We start from the raw sequence: 15,357 nt of genomic DNA, 5'->3' as shown, positions 1-15,357 counted from the left end.
CCATTGGGCAGAGCTCACAGGTGGTGGTGGGAGGACAGAGAATTATGCAGTGACCTAGGCAGGGGGTCCAAGATTTCAAGAAGCCCACAGCCACTGTTGGAGCATGGACCAGCCTCAAGTCTGTGTTAGGAGGGGTTTTCATGAAAACTCAGCTGAATTAAAAAACTCAGCAAAATACTGGGCTCTGCTTTCTAAGAGTCATATCTTTCTGAAATGGTTCTAACTTTGCTTGCTATAGTCCCTTCCTTCCTCCATACCAGACCACTGTCAAAAGGCTTCAGTTGTCATAAGAGAGCCTCAGTGCAGCAGTTATATAATGTCAGATATAGTTATATATAGTGTTATATATGGTATACTATACTATATATAATATATAGTATAACTATATAGTTATATAGTGTCAGATAATTGTAAAGATGCCTCTGAGTACACACATAAAGGCACAGGATAGGGTCCAGTAAGCTCAGAAAACATCTCAGAGGACTGAGACTTCCAGGTATAGTCCCCATTCCACCATACAGGATATACTTTGTCTTCTGATCATGAACCACCAAAATACATGAGTCTCAAAGGAGCCAAAGCTCAAACTTATGAGGGGTATTTTATATTCCACAAAAGCAGCTTTGCAAACAGATAAACAAGTGCAAACCATCAATCCATATATTTTTGTCTTTCCCTGATAGCTCAGTTGGTAATGAATCCACCTGCAATGCAGGAGACCCTGTTGGATTCCTGGGTCAGGAAGATCTGCTGGAGAACGGATAAGCTATGCACCCCAGTATTCCTGGGCTTCCCTTGAGGCTCAGCTGGTAAAGAATCCACCTGCAATGCAAGTTGATCTCTGGGTTGATCCCAGGTTCTGTCTCTGGGTTGGGAATATCCCCCGGAGAAGCAAAAGGCTACCCACTCCAGTTTTCTGGCCCGGAGAATTCCATGGACTACATAGTCTGTGGAGTTGCAGAGAGTCGAATGTGACTGAGCAACTCACTTTCATGTTCATACATTTTAGTGAACAGCATAGACAAGCTGGTCCAGGATACCTAGGATACTACTCTTAACATCATAGTATAAATCACTAAGCTAGTATGTTTCACCTCTGTCTTGGCTAAGAGTCAATGCCAGGGTTTTAGATGCCCGTCAGGAGGAGCACAGAGCTACCCAAGATCAACGACAATTTCACTTTGTCCTCATATACTCAGAGAATTGAGCCATGATGAAAGCATCCAAGAAGACAAAAGATGGCACACCACATCCTGTGCTTGGTTTTGTCATCAGTGGGCTGGATACAACTCTTTGATTAGCTGGAGAGATCATTAAAAGGCTAGGCCTTAAATGGAAGTCAGAATTACTGGGAGAAGTAATTAGATTCTGAAGCAATAAGGGTAAAATAAACCTAAGAGTAGTATTATTTTAGGTTGATTTCCCTAGAGTCAGATGGTGATTCTAGAGCTACTGGTGTATCTGTGGGGATGATGCTAGTATATATCTTCGTCAAAGAGTAGGGATATGAGATAGGGAAGAGAAGAGAGGAAATGTATTTTATCACTGCTGTGACAAGGTACACAGCCTCATTTGGCAATTCTAGATAGAGTAGAAAACATACCTTGGATTTATCATAACCAAGGGAAGGGAAATTGGGGGACATAGCCACATTCTCCCATCTGCCTTGGTTGAGGGCTGCTCCTCTGGGTGGGAGTGAGGCGCGTTACATATAGGAGTGAGAGAGTCCCAGGTGTTTGCCATTGGAGGGTACCATCAGGTCAGCATGTACAGAGGTGATGATGCCAAGGAATTATGGATGGAGCACCTGAAGTTCTCCTGTAAGAAGTGACAGCAATGATGATGATCATGATCACATTAATAGACTATCACTTCAGTCGCTCAGTCGTGTCCAACTCTTTGCGACCCCAATCGCAGCACACCAGGCCTCTCTGTCCATCACCAACTCCCGGAGTTCACTCAGACTCATGTCCATCGAGTCAGTGATGCCATCCAGCCATCTCATTCTCTGTCATCCCCTTTTTCTCCTGCCCCCAATCCCTCCCAGCATCTGAGTCTTTTCCAATGAGTCAACTCTTCGCATGAGGTGGCCAAAGTACTGAAGTTTCAGCTTTAGCATCATTCCTTCCAAAGAAATCCCAGGGCTCATCTCCTTCAGAATGGACTGGATGGATCTCCTTGCAGTCCAAGGGACTCTCAAGAGTCTTCTCCAATACCACAGTTCAAAAGCATCAAGTCTTCTGTGCTCAGCCTTCTTCACAGTCCAACTCTCACATCCATACATGACCACAGGAAAAACCATAGCCTTAACTAGACGGACCTTAGTCAGCAAAGTAATGTCTCTGCTTTTGAATATGCTACCTAGGTTGGTCATAACTTTTAGGTCATATTAATTAATTATATTTTTGAGTATCTCTAAGCTGTGTGTTATACTAAATGCTTTTTGTACATTTTAATTTTTTATTATTTTTCATACATTTAAAAAATTGATTTGGCTGTTCTAGGTCTTCATTCCTTCACGCACACTTTCTCTAGTTGTAGTGAGCTGGAGCTGCTCTTCACCATGGACTTCTCATTATGGTGGCTTCTCTTATTGCCCAGCACAGGGTTGAGGCATGTGGGCTCAGCAGTTGTGATGCATGGACTTAGTTGCCCCACATAATGTGGAATCTTACAATACTAGAGATCAAACCTGTGTCCCCTGCATTGGCAGGCAGAGTCTTAACCACTGGGCCACCAGGAAAGTCCTTTACTTACATTTTATGCTTTTATTCTCATTTGTTGACCACTCACCCAGTCCTATGCCAAACTAAGATGATGGCATCCAGTCCCATCACTTCATGGCACATAGATGAGGAAAAAGTGGAAACAGTGACAGACTTTATTTTCTTGGGCTCTAAAATCACTGTAGATGGTGACTGTAGCCACGAAATTAAAAGACACTTGCTCCTTGGAAGAAAAGCTGTGACAAACCTAGACAACGTATTAAAAAGCAGAGACATCACTTTGCTAATGAAAGTCCGTATTGTTAAACCTATGATTTTTCCAGTAGTCATGTATGATTTTGAGCGTTGGACTGAGCACTGAAAAACTGATGCTTTTGAACTGTGCTGCTGAAGATTCTTGAGAGTCCCTTGGACAGCAATGAGATCAATCCTAAGGGGAATCAACCCTGAATATTCACTGGAAGCACTGATGCTGAAGCTGAAGCTCCAATACTTTGGCCACCTGATGCCAAGTGCCGACTCATTGGATGAGACCCTGATGCTGGGAAGGATTGAGGGCAGGAAGAGAAGGGGCTACAGAGGATGAGATGGTTGGATGGCATCACCAACTCAATGGACCTGAGTTTGAGTAAACTCTAGAAGATAGTGAAGGACAGGGAAGCCTGGTATGCTACAGTCCGTGGGGTCACAAAGAGTTAGACATGACTGAGCAAGTGAACAACAACAATGCTCTGCCCCAGGTTGGAGGCAAAGGGAATATATACCTTATAACCACAATCCTGTGGCATATATTTAATTCTAGTTTCAGTTTATACATGGGCAGATAAAGTTGTCTGATGTTAGCCAAAATCTGTGGAGTAACACATATAGAAATCTGAATTACAGTTTAAATTCTGGTTTCTCTACCTCCAAAGCCATCCTTTGGCCATCATTATAATCCTTAATTAACTAATTATCATTGATATTTTTCTGACAGTCATTTATTGGCAGGTGCTGTTAGGTTTTGTGGTGCAAAATAAAAATTTGCCCTGTTTTTAAATAGCTTGAACATTTGTGGAAGAGAAACACGAGAAGCTATGTAGTGATATAAGGGGCTATGGTAGAAGTATGTTGCAGCTATTAAATCAGATCAGGAAAGAGCATCCATTGTTGCTGCGTAACAAATAAGCCTACAACTGAGTAGCTTGAGACAATAAGCATGTATTATCGCTCATAAGACTCTGTGACCTGAGTTCTGACCTGGGCTTGGTTTATTGATTTATCTGCAATCAGCTAACAGGTGGGCTGGGGTTTCGATAGTCTGAGGTGCTTCAGGTGCCTTTCAGACAGTCTGAGGTGCGTATCTGGTAACTGATTGGGAAACTCAGCTCTCCAGCAGACTAGTCCAGGCCCACCCTCATAGGCTGAGGAAAGTTTAAGAGAGTGAATGGTTTTTTTGAGGCCTAGGTTCAGATGTCACCTCTGCTTTATAGGCCAAAGCAAATCACACAGCCAGTCCAAATTTGAGGGCTGTGGAAACAGTCCAAACTTGAGGAATTTTGGTAAGAGCTTCAAAGACATATGCAGGAAGTTCAGTTCAGTTCAGTTCAGTTCAGTCACTCAGTCATGTCTGACTCTTTGCGACCCCATGAACTGCAGCACGCCAGGCCTCCCTGTCCATCACCAACTCCCAGAGTTCATTCAAAGTCACGTCCATCGAGTCGGTGATGCCATCTACCTATCTCATCCTCTGTCGTTCCCTTCTCCTCCTGCCCCCAATCCCTCCCAGCATCAGAGTCTTTTCCAGTGAGTCAACTCTTCGCATGAGGTGGCCAGAATACTGGAGTTTCAGCTTTAACATCAGTCCTTCCAATGAACACCCAGGGTCAATCTCCTTTAGAATGGACTGGTTGAATCTCCTTGCAGTTCAAGGGATTCTCAAGAGTCTTCTCCAACACCACAGTTCAAAAGCATCAATTCTTCAGCACTCAGCTTTCTTCACAGTCCAACTCTCACATCCATACATGACCACTGGAAAAACCATAGCTTTGACTAGACAGAGGGAGATTGCAATTTACCAAGAAAAGAAACATCTTGATTAAAATGTACAAGGTGGGGCTTCCCTGGTGGTCCAGTGGTTAAGACTCCACATTTCCAATGCAGGGGCTTTGATCCCTGGGTGGGGAACTGGGCTCCCACATGTTGTTCAGCCAAAAATAAAAATAAAATGATTTTTTAAAATCATAAAAGGTGAGTAGTTGTGCCTCAGAAAAAATAAAGAAGAAGCATGTTTAAGGCAAGGACAATAGAATGTGTTCAGAGACATACAAAAAAAGTGTCCCATAATGCTGTCAGATGATTTGGAAGTGAAGGCATCAGGGGTGCAGGGAAGGGAAGGGCTGAGTATCGTGCATGAAAGGGATCAAGATTAAAGACTAGAAACACAAAAAATAGTACCAGAATTCAGGAAGACAAAAGTTAACTTGCAGGCAGAATAATAGTACTTGTGTTTATTTCAAAGAGAAAGAGGGAGGGAGGGAGGAAAGAAGGAAGAAAATACCGTGATGGGGGCTTGGAGAAAAAGGTGAGGTTTGGAGTGGGCCTAAATGTAAGAAATTTTCAGTGTGTGACGGTGTTTGTGGTTTCAGGGAGGTAATGCAATGATGCAGACTAATGTGATAGATTCTCTTTCTGTGGTACAACTTCGGTAAGTGTGCTAAGCACACTTTGTAGAAACAAAGAATTTTTGGATTATGGTCCCAAACTCAAACTTCCGAGGCTCTGGACCCTCCAAGGTCAAGTTTCAAGTATAACATATTTATAGGGAGATCTGTGCCTGTGTGTTTCCACTGGGATGTGCGTGTGAAATGGTAACTTTCCGTTCATGGATTTCTTCACTCTGAGACTAAACTGTGTAAATTACACAGCAGCCCTATTCTGCAGTTGTCCTGAGCTTTTACTGCTCTCTGGGGCCTGTGTTTTAAGTTTGGTGCTTCCCAAGTGACCAGGTACAGCCAAATCTAGCGTGAGACTTAACAGGCTGACATTGGGATCCCCAGCTCCTTGGAAGCAGAAAGAGAACTTGACTGGAAATACATGCTGGCAAGATCCATGAATGGCAAGCCAGGCCAAAATACCCACCCACTCTTGTTGGCTCGGAGACTGTATTACATTCATTCTTTCCCAATCTCTTTCTAAGAAGTGAGATAAAGAAGGGTTTTAAAAAAACATAAAGAGATAAACAGAAAATAGCATAGCCAAAAAAGAAATAAATAACACCATTAAAGTTTACAGCAAAGATACAAAATCCAGTGAACACTTTCTGGGGATGTAATAATTGATTAGTTTAATTAATTTCTCTTTGGGAAGAAGGGAGCCTTCCATTCCATTTCCTCCTTTCCCCTCCCCTCCAGAGATACTATCTTAAATTTGTCTACCATTTACCATGTTCTTGCTTAAAAAGAAATTGGGCCAAACATGAATGTATCTTTATGAAATATTTGATTATTGTTTCCTTTTTTTGAAAAAAGTATTCATCTGTCTTTGGTGATGCTGGGTCTTCATTGCTGCTCGAGCTTTACTCTAGTTACCGTGAGTGGGGGCTCCTCTGTGGCTGCAGTACGTGGCTTCTCATTGTGGTATCTTATTTTGTTGTGGAGCCTGGGCTCTAGGGCATGGCAGGCTTCAGCAGATGTGGGCTGTGGGCTCAGTACTTGGAATTCCCAGGCTCCAGAGCACAGGCTCAGTTGTTGTGGTGCATGGGTTTAGTTCCTCCGCAACATGAGGAGTCTTCCCAAACCAGGGTCGAACCATGTCTCCTGCATCAGCAGGCAAGTTCTTTATCACTGAGCCACCTGGGAAGCCCTGTTTTTTGCTTCCTTTTGAGTTTTGTAATTATCTCATACTCAGGGTCAACAGGTTTACTCATTTTATCGAATGGTTGTTTCTAAGATTCATCCATATTGTTACATGTAACTGTAGTTCATTTTCACAGCCAGAAAATATTACATTGCCTGAATCTCGCACCATTTATTCTCTTGTAGATAGACTCTACCATTGTGTCTATTTTCTGCTGTTATGAAAATGATATTATAATTATTTTTTATATATCTCCTGGTGCTTGTGCAAGAGTTGTTTAGGGTTACATACATAGGAACAGATTGCTAGGATATACAGGTGGCCAATCATTCCAGTTTACTCGGAACTTCAGAATTTCCTAAGATACAGGATTTCCAGCATTAAAACTAGGACAGTCTCGGACAAACTGGTATGAGTGTTCACCTTAAATATGCACTTGTTCAACTTTACAGCATGATGCTGAACTCTTTCCCAAAGAGACAGTAGCAATTTCCACTCCTGACGAGAACAACAGAAAAGTGAGAATTCCTGCAGAGACCCAGTCTCCCCACGCTGTGTGTTCTCAAGATCTAAATTTTTGCCACTCAGTTGAGTGTGAAGTGGTGTCTTACCATGATTTGAATTCCCTGTTTACTAAAGAGGTTCCAGTTTTCTCATATTTCGTTCTCCATTTGTGTTTCTTTTCTGTGAAATGTCTTCCACGTCTGTCTTTTTCCTGTTGGTTTTTTTGTTAGACACACCTTAGGTACCTCTTCATTTTCTTTCAGCTTCACCGTTATCTGAAACAGGTTTTGCCACGGTAGCATTGATGATGTTTTGGGCTGAATAATTCTTATTGTGGGGGACTGTCCCGTGCATTGTAGTGTGTTTAAAGTTATTCTTGGCCTCTACTCACGAGATGCCAGTAGCTTCTCCCAGTTGTGACAAGAATGGGATCTCTAGATATGAAATATCTCTATTTGTGTCACCTTGGGGGATAAAATTGTACCTGACTGAAAAACAGGGACCTATATCCTTAGCAGCTTGCTCTGGTGGGAGAGAGGAGCAAGGCAGATAAAGTCCCTCTCCATGCGTCTCTCCGGTGGCCTATTCCTTGGCATGTCTCCTTGCATAGCCTGTTTAGAGGTTTCCTGTGTCACTTAGCAGATGCATTTGCTGAACTCCTGGCTATGTTTCTTTGCATTTCATCATAATGCAGTGTGTAGGATAGTAACATAGCACTTCTTCTTGCTTCTTCTTCTTCCTTGCTTCATTTATTCTCTCCTGCCTTGGGATTGCATGTTCCAGTTAAGGCATTATCTGTTAGTGCTTGTCCCTAGGAAACTGAACTAAAACAAGTGGTTATAGAAAGATACCCTGTGGTTAGGATTTGGGAATTGGATTACACACCTGTCTGAAAGTAATAGGAACCACAAATTTTTTGGTGTGTTAATTGGAGTGAAAATTAATCCTGGTATGTAGTAGCATCAGACTTGTTCACACTTGTTCAATGGGAGGTTATCATTATACACGCATCCGCCTGTAGTAAATCGAGATGAGACTTAGGTAGGTAGTTAAATGTTGGGATATCTAATAGCTATAACATACAGTGATAATTATACAGATTGTAGAATAAGATGACCACTTTTTTGATGTTGTTGTTCAGTTGCTCAGTAGTGTCTGACTCTTTGTGACCCAGTGGACTTTGGCACTCCAGGCTTCCCTGTCCTTTACTATCTCCCAGAGTTATTCAAACTCATGTCCATCGAGTTGATGATGCCACCCAACTGTCTCATCCTATGTTGCCCTCTTCGTCTCCTGCCCTCAATTTTCCCAGATGAGGGTCTTATCCAATTAGTTGATGCTTCGCTTCAGGCCCCCAAAGTATTGGAGCTTCAGCCTCAGCATTAATCCTTCCAATGAATATTCAGGGTGATTTCCTTTAGGATTGAAAGATTTGATCTCCTGTTGTCCAAGAGACTCTCAAGAGTCTTCTCCAGCACCATAGTTCAAAAGCATCAGTTCAGTGCTCAGCCTTCCTTATGGTCCAGTTCTCACATCTATTGGAAAAACTGTGACTTTAAGTATATGGAACTTTGAGACTCAATACACAACTTTGTAAGATTCAGGGCCCGGACAGGGATGCTGAGATCTGGGATGAGTTCATTTGAGTGGATGAACTTGAGAACCTTGACTCCTGAATTTCTCTAAGCCACCTTGGAAGAAACTGATCCAGACGTGTGCATGAGTGTCCAGGAGTCTCCGATGGAGTGTTGATCAGTGGTGGCCTGCTTCAGGATCTGAGGCACTGAGTACAGTAGTGCATGAATGGGACATTTTGAAGGAGGTCACCATTATCATCATTACGTCCACCATAGTTTGGCCTCCGGTCAAAGCCATGCCCAACAGAAAATTGGATTACAGATTTACTGAATGTGTCCCAAGGAGGCAAGTCAGGTGGTCTGGTATTCCCATCTCTTTAAGAATTTCCCACAGTTTGTTGTGATCCACACAGTCAGAGGCTTTGGCATAATCAATAAAGCAGAAGTAGATGTTTTTCTGGAACTCTCTTGCTTTTTCAATGATCCAATGGATGTTGGCAATTTCATCTCTGGTCCCTCTGGCTTTTATAAGTCCAGCTTGAACATCTGGAAGTTCACAGTTCATGAGCTGTTGAAGCCTGGCTTGGAGAATTTTGAGCATTACTTTGATAGCATGTGAGATGAGTGCAATTGTGCAGTAGCTTGAGCATTCTTTGGCAATGCCTTTCTTTGGGATTGGAATGAAAACTGATCTTTTCCAGTCCTGGCCACTGCTGAGCTTTCCAAATTTGCTGGCATACTGAGTGCAGCACTTTCACAGCATCATCTTTTTGGATTTGAAATAGCTCGACTGGAATTCCATCACCTCCACTAGCTTTGTTCGTTGATGCTTCCTAAAGCCCACTTGACTTCACATTCCAGGATGTCTGGCTCTAGGTGAGTGATCACACCATCATGATTACCTAGGCCATGAAGATCTTTTTTGTATAGCTCTTCTGTGTATTCTTTCCGCCTCTTTTAATATCTTCTGCTTCTGTTAGGTCCCTACCATTTCTGTCCTTTATTGTGCCCATCTTTGCATGAAATATTCCCTTGGTATCTAATTTTCTTGAAGAGATCTCTAGTCATTCCCATTCTATTGTTTTCTTCTATTTCTTTGCATTGATCACTGAAGAAGGCTTTCTTATCTCTCCTTGCTATTCTTTGGAAGTCTGCATTCAAATGGGTATATCTTTCCTTTTCTTCTTTGCCTTTCACTTCTCTACTTCTCACAGCTGTTTGTACGGCCTCCTCAGACAACCATTTTTACTTTTTGCATTTCTTTTTCTTGGGGACGATCTTGATCACTGCCTCCTGTACAGTGTCACAAACCTCCATCAGTAGTTCTTCAGGCACACTGTCTATCAGATCTAATCCATTGAATCTATTTGTCACTCCATTGTATAGTCATAAGAGATTTGATTTAGGGCATACCTGAATGATCTAGTGATTTCCTGTACTTTCTTCAATTTAAGTCTGAATTTGGCAATAAGGAGTTCATGATCTGAGCCACAGTCAGCTCCCAGGCTTGTTTTTGCTAACTGTATAGAGCTTCTCCATCTTTGGCTGCAAAGAATATAATCAATCTGATTTTGGTGCTGATCATCCGGTGATGTCCATGTGTAGAGTCTTCTCTTGTGTTGTTGGAAGAGGGTGTTTGCTACCGGTGCATTCTCTTTACAGAACTCTACTAGCCTTTGCCCTGCTTCATTCTGTACTCCAAGGGCAAATTTTCCCTTTATTCCAGGTATTTCTTGACTTCCTACTTTTACTTTCCAGTCCCCTATAATGAAAAGGACATCTCTTTTTTGGGTGTTAGTTCTAGAGTGTCTTGAAGGTCTTCATAGAACCATTCAGGTTCTTCAACATTACTGGTCAGGGCATAGACTTGGATTACTGTGATATTGAATGGTTTGCCTTGGAAATGAACCATAGCTTTGACTAGATGGACCTTTTTGGCAAAGTAATGTCTCTGCTTTTTAATATACTATCTAGTTTGGTCATAGCTTTTCTTCCCAGGAACAAGTGTCTTTTAATTTCATGGATGCAGTCACCATCTGCAGTAATTTTGGAGCCCCCCCCCCAAAATAAAGTCTATCACTGTTTCCACTGTTTCCCCATCTGTTCACCACGAAGTGATGGGACCAGATGCCATGATCTTAGTTTTCTGAATATTGAGTTTTAAGCCAACTTTTTTTGCTCTCCTCTTTCACTTTCATCAAGAGGCTCTTTAGTTATTCTAAAAAGAAAAAATCTGAGAAATCTGAGAATTCTGTAAGCAGATCAAGAAGCAACAGTTAGAACTGGACATGGAACAACAGACTGGTTCCAAATCAGGAAAGGAGTATGTCAAGGCTGTATATTGTCACCCTCCTTATTTACCTTATATACAGAGTACCTCATGGAAAATGCCGGGTTGGATAAAGCACAAGCTGGAATCAAGATTTGTGAAAGAAATAGCAATAACTTCAGATATGCAGATGACACCACGCCTTATGGCAGAAAATGAAGAGGAACTACAGAGCCTCTTGATGAAAGTAAAAGAGGAGAGTGAAAAAGTTGGCTTAAAAACTCAACATTCAGAAAACTAAGATCATGACATGCAGTCCCATCACTTCATGGCAAATAGATGGGGAACCAATGGAAACAGTGATTTTTCACTGTTATATTTTGGGGCTCCAGAATCACTGCAGAGGGTGAGTGCAGCCATGAAATTAGAAGACACTTGCTCCTTGGAAGAAAAGCTATGACCAAATTAGACAGCATATTAAAAAGCAGAGACATTACTTTACCAGCAAAAGTCCTTCTACTGAAGGCTATGATTTTCCAGTAGTCATGTATGTATGTGAGTGTTGGGCTATAAAGAAAGCCAAGGACCAAAGAATTAAAGCTTTTGAACTGTGGTTTTGGAAGAGACTCTTAAGAGTCCCTTGGGCTATAAGGATATCCAACCTGTCAATCCTAAAGGAGATCCAATCCTGTCAATCCTCAATATTCATTGAAAGGACTGGTGCTGAAGCTGAAAATACAACACTTTGACCACCTGATGCGAAGAACCATCTCACTGGAAAAGACCCTGATGCTGGGAAAGATTGAATGCAGGAGGAGAAGGGGATAACAGAGGATGAGATGGTTGGATGTTATCACCAGCGTGATAGACATGAGTTTAAGTAGGCTCTGGGAGTTCGTGATGGACAGGGAAGCCGGGAGTGCTGAAGTCCATGGGATTGCAAAGAGTCAGAGATGACTTAGCTGAACTGGACTGATCGTGGAAGACAGGAGCAATCCCTTCTCCCTTGACAGAGGACAACTACCTTCCTTACCCAATGGCTGTACAAGGACCTCATCTGAAGCCTCCTGTGATAATTCTCATTCAACTTAAGTTCTTTCTCTGCTACTCCTTGTTGCCTCCAAGCTGATAATTAGAGAATAGAGTCAACAGAAAAGTACCAGCCTTTCCCTGGGAAGATTTGGCATACCCATTGATAAATTGAAGTGCCTAGCTAATTTATGCCCTCAAAACCAAGGAAACCTACATTAAAGCAAACTTTGAGTTTATAGCGGGAGGATGGAACCCACATGGAGCTGAAACAGTGAGGATTTCTTTGATATAGAAGCACTCAGTAACTCAAGATTCAGTATTTTTGCAAAGGACTCTTGAAGCTGTCCTCTATTGTTTCTAGGATGGTTCTTTGAAGCTTATATGCTCTGATGGCCTATAGGAAATGAGGAGAAATCCCCACAGCTTCTTTGACCCCATCTTTTTTTCCCCCTCATCATTTTATTTTTTATTTCATCCATCCACAGTAATTTTGGAGAGCAGGAAAATAAAATAAAATAGCATCTATCACTGTTCCTGCTTTTTCCCCATCTATTTACTAAGAAGTGATGGGACTGGACACCATGACCTTAGTTTTTTAAATTTTGAGTTTTAAACCAGCTTTTTACTCTCCCTTTCACCTTCAAGAGACTCTCTAGTTCTTCTTTACTTTCTGCCATTAGAGTGGTATCATCTGCATATCTGTGGTTGCTGATATTTCTCCCAATAATCTTGATTCCAGCTTGTGATTAATCTAGCCTGGCATTTCACATGGTGTACCCTGTATATAAGTTATTGCACAGTGACAGCATATAGCCTTGACATACTCCTTTCCTGATTTGGAACCAGTCTGTTGTTCCATGTCTGGTTTTAACTATTTCTTCTTGACCTGAATATAGGTTTCACAGGAGGCAGGTAAGGTGGTCTGGTATTGCCATCTCTTTAAGAATTTTTCACTGTTTGTTGTGATCCACACAGTCAAAGGCTTTAGTGTAGTCAATGAAACATAAGTGAAGTGAAAAGAAAGTCAGTTGTGTCCAACTCTTTGCAACCCCAGGGCCACTGCTATAGTCCATGGAATTCTCTAGGCCAGAATAGTGGAATGGGTAGCCTTTCCCTCTTCCAGGGAAATGAAATAGAAGTAAATGCTTTTCTGGAATTCCCTTGCTTTCTCTATGATCCAACAGATGTTAGTAATTTGATTTCTAGTTCCTCTGCCTTTTCTAGACCCAGCCTGTACATCTGGAAGTTCTTGGTTCATGTACTGAAACCTAGCTTGAAGGATTTTGAGCATTACCTTACTAGCATGTGAAATGAACACAGTTGTACTGTAGTTCGAACATTCTTTGACATTGCCCTTCTTTGGAATTGGACTGAAATCTGACCTTTCCCAGTCCTGTGGCCACTGCTGAGTTTTCCAGATTTATTGGTATATTGACTGCAGCACTTTAACAGCATCATCTTTTAGGATTTGAAATAGCTCAACTGGAATTTCATCACCTCCACTAGCTTTATTTGTAGCGATGCTTCCTAAGGCCCACTTGACTTTACCCTCCAAGGTATCTGGCTCTAGGTGAGTGGCCCCACCATCATAATTATCCAGTTCATTAAGACCTTTCTTGTATAGTTCTTCTATGTATTCTTGCCACGTCTTCTCAATATCTTCTGCTTCTGTTACATTCTTGCCATTTCTGTCCTCTATTGAACCCATCTTGGCATGAAATATTCCATTGGTATCTCCAACTTTCTTGAAGAGATCTCTAGTCTTTCCCATTATTTTTATGACTGAGTAATAATCCACTGTATATATGTACTGTGTATTCTTTATCCTTTCATCTATTGATGTACATTTAGGTTGTTTCCATGTCTTGGCTCTTGTAAATAGTGCTTCAGTGAACCCTGGGGTTCATGTATCTTTATGAGTTATTAATTTCTCCAGATATATGCCCAGGAGTGAGATTGCCAGGAGTGGTAGTTTTACCATATCTTGATAAAGGGTCAGATAGCTCATGGAAGAAGGAAGTTAAAATGAATGTGAAGATAGTTTTAGGTACTGTCTGAGGACCTGTCACTTGACTATATTTCTAACTAAGAGAGCCCAGAGGATACTCCTTGTACAAAGACAATAACTATTCTCTGCAGAAGGGTGCGCTGTGGAGGCTGTCATCTATAGGCTGGGTTGACGTGCAGAAAAGCTATCTGGGAGTTGAGCTTCCTAATATCACTTATATAATGGGACCCAGAATAACAGAGTGTGTAAGCAGTACTTATTGTAAGTGGCAAGGTAGACTTAACTACCATAATGGGCAGAAAAATTAAAGTTCTTGTTAGGGTGCCTTGAACCACAGAGATCTGACAGTCCTGAGAGGCTGGAAATCTTTGGGACAAAGTGATTGGACAGCTGATTGGGGTGATGCACAGTTTGGAAAACCAGGAAAATTTCTGGGAAAATATGACCCATGGAATATCACGGTCCCTCACCAATTTTCCACCTCTAAATCAGTTCATAGATTGACCCCCCAAAAAAAAATCAACAGTCAACTCATACTCATCTTTATTCTATTTTTAATTGTTTTTACATTTTACATATACCTGTTTTGTGTGTATCTGCTAATCCCATTGAGTGCATAAGCCAGCTTGTCATTTTGTCAACTTAATTTTGGTGATGTTTCTCCTTCTGTGGTAATAGTTGATTGTGTGTGTGTTAGTCACTCAGTCATGTCCAACTCTTGGCAACCCCATGGACTGTAGCCCGCCAAGTTCTTCTGTCCATGGAGTTCTCCAGGCAAAAATACTGGGTTGAGTACCATTTCCTTCTCTAGAGGATCTTCCCAACCCAGGGATTGAATCCAGGTCTCCCACATTGCAGGTAGATTCTTTATGGTCTAAGCCACCATCAGTGTTCATATGTAGGAAACCTCAGGGCTTAAAGCAATGGTGTTTTCCTAGGGGAAGTGTTACTTTGCTTCCTCTAAGGCAGTAACAACTTTAGCCCTCTTCCAAAGCTCCATTCTAGGTTCTTTCTCATAAGCTTAAACACCCTGCCTTTGCTATTCAGAGGGCCTAAGACTTGGTCTCCAGATCAGTGTTGTTGTTGCCATGTTCCCTGGGCTATCCTATCTTTTTCATTAGTTTATTCTCTGTATAGATTCTCTAGTTTATGTAACTTATTTGTAGAGTGGGTGGGGGTGCTCATATATTTCCTTTACTACCTAGTGAGCCTAGCAAAATTTTGTCATTTTTAAAATGTATCCAGAAGACATTTGTATTTTTGCATAAGAAGACTTCAGATTACCTAGTTTGCAAAAGGAAATCACTTTGTCTCCCCTCTAACATCACTGGCACCATGAAAATGACTAAATGCAGTTAGTAACTCCCCAGCCCACCCATCATGGTGGAATTGCATTTGGTCCAG

The 15,357-nt window shown here is 41.7% G+C and overlaps 1 protein-coding gene across 2 annotated transcripts in view; it reads left to right on the top strand.

The window, feature by feature from the left end:
* PAK5 (p21 (RAC1) activated kinase 5) overlaps positions 1-15,357 on the top strand; it is a 423,702-nt gene that overhangs the window by 184,063 nt on the left and 224,282 nt on the right. The window lies entirely within an intron of this gene.

Source organism: Ovis aries, chromosome 13, assembly GCF_016772045.2.
Source record: "Ovis aries strain OAR_USU_Benz2616 breed Rambouillet chromosome 13, ARS-UI_Ramb_v3.0, whole genome shotgun sequence".
Lineage (NCBI taxonomy): Eukaryota > Metazoa > Chordata > Mammalia > Artiodactyla > Bovidae > Ovis > Ovis aries.
Note: the sequence above shows the minus strand (reverse complement) of the source record. Positions and strands in the feature narration are given on the sequence as shown.